Here is a 2,309-nt window from a genome sequence, read left to right on the forward strand (position 1 = left end):
GGTGTCCAGCTAGATCATGTGACAAATTCAACTAACGCTGCACGTTTCACCTGTAGGTGTCACTATTAACCCAGTTTTATAATACTCAAATACAATTTCCAAATATACACTGACAATATATTGTACACCATTTGTGTACTAAATACCTTTTTACAAAATAAATGACTGAAATAATTAAAAGAAAATACAACGTTTTCTGTGACAGCTACAGTCACATTTATAGAGTTCAACCTTTAATTCGGTGTGATTTCCATCTCTTTGTGTTTCTGTAGTTAATGGTGTTTTTGGCAGCTCTTCTCCGAGTTGTACTAAGCAGTGACTGTAAATTCATGCAGTTCGACTGTTCTGATATTTATAAATCAGGACAAACGTGGGATTTAGTCTGGTTTATTATCCTTGTAGATTAAAACGGAACAAAGCACGAGAGAAATCCATATTCTGCATCGTTCAAAAATTATATTTAATCACAAAACAGTCCCCAGAGGAAAAAGTGAAGTGCCCCATCTGCGCGCCCATCCAAAACACGTGACACGCGTCATTGCGTCGAGCTCTCAGAAAATTACCAGTTTACAAATTGTAATTACGAGTTTTACCAGGACATGTCCACTTTTAATTAAGTTTGTATCTCGTAATCACGGTAATTAGGACATGGCGTGAACCCACCTAAACTTCTCATAAGTGTCAGAACAGGTGACACAACAGACAAGAAACTGCACCATATGCGAACAATAAATTAATGAGACATAAAGAGGTTTTTTTTGGTAATTTGTAGCATTACAGTTCATCCTACCAAACGGTAGAGGGCAGCATTGCTTATGTTTAGGGTTTTGGATGAATGATTTCACAGGCATTTTAAAGGTATTATCTTGAAACATTACAATTGTACACTTTACCTACACTTAAAGAACTAAAATCACGTAAGACTTACTATATATAGAGAAAGTGTGTCACACAGATTGTATCTAGATTGTAACTATAGAACATCTAGTTTACAGAAGCTCCAAGTAGCTTATGATGCATTGAGAATTTTACTAAGGAGAGCTCGATGGCATAGTGCAAGAGTAATCACTTTTAAAGCGTTATTACGAAATCTTATGTATAGATTTATCTGCCGGCTTAATGCTTCTAATAATGAGATTATTGTGGGTCTATCAAATATAAGGGTTAGTACTATACCAGGGGTGGCGAACGTCGGTCCTGGAGAGCCAAACGCACCTGAACAAACTAATCAAGGCCTGAAGGGTTACTAGGAAGCTACAGGCCAGTGAATTTTTATTAAGGTTGGAGCTGAACTCTGCAGGGCTGCGGCTCTCCAGAACCGGAGGTCGCCACCCCTGTACTATACGGTATCAGTCAATTTTATTTATTTATTTATTTTTTTTTATTTGGACCTTGAGTCTGTAATAAAAGTTTGATTGTATGTACACACAAAAAGTCTCTGTATTTTCATATTTTTTGCATATTTCCCATTCATTTCCAATGGCAGTCATTTTTTACCGTAAACAACACAAGTGTGACAATTTGTTTTAAATGGACATTTAGCTTTTTCAAAGCAAGTCCACATTTTTTTTTTTTTTTTGTTTTGTGCTCACATAGTGACTGCCATAAAAGTTTCATACCATTCATACCATGAACTAGTGATTGTTAAAAAAAAAATAAAAAAAACTGACAAGCAAACAAACAAAAAACCTCCAGTCTAAAATGGCCGAATAATATCAGAGGGTTAAGAAGAAGAAGAAGAAGATCACATCACATCACACAAAATCACATCCTTGGAAAATAGTTATTGTTTGGGTTAATGATTGGGTTTAGGAGTAGTGTTTGCTTCATGCCTGGATCATTTGTCATTTTTAACTGATTAATTTATTGTTAAAAAATATTTAGACAACTCATGAAAGGTGATGTAGGGGGCAGCAATTTTCAATTGTAAATAAAAATATATATCAGGGTCCAGCAACAAAACACTGTTGTTATTTAAAACAAATTATATTGTACTTTATTATCAATGCTACTCATGCAAAGCAGTCATAAGCTTTTTCACTATTACTTTTCTGAATAGCTTTAAAGTTAGCATTTGTCCTCATGATCATGCTGTGCATACATACCAAGTTTTGGTTATATAATTATTTTGTTCAGGATCTTAGAGTGCTAAAAAACACAGCATCATATGGAATGGCTCTATTAGAGATCTGTTGTCAGCTACTGCAGACTGTTGGATTGTTTGATCGTCATTTGAGTGCATGTTTTCTGCTCCATCAGATTACTGTAAGAAAATAGAGAAACAATTTAAAAATTGAAATTAAGATGAC

Source organism: Labeo rohita, chromosome 22, assembly GCF_022985175.1.
Source record: "Labeo rohita strain BAU-BD-2019 chromosome 22, IGBB_LRoh.1.0, whole genome shotgun sequence".
NCBI lineage: Eukaryota > Metazoa > Chordata > Actinopteri > Cypriniformes > Cyprinidae > Labeo > Labeo rohita.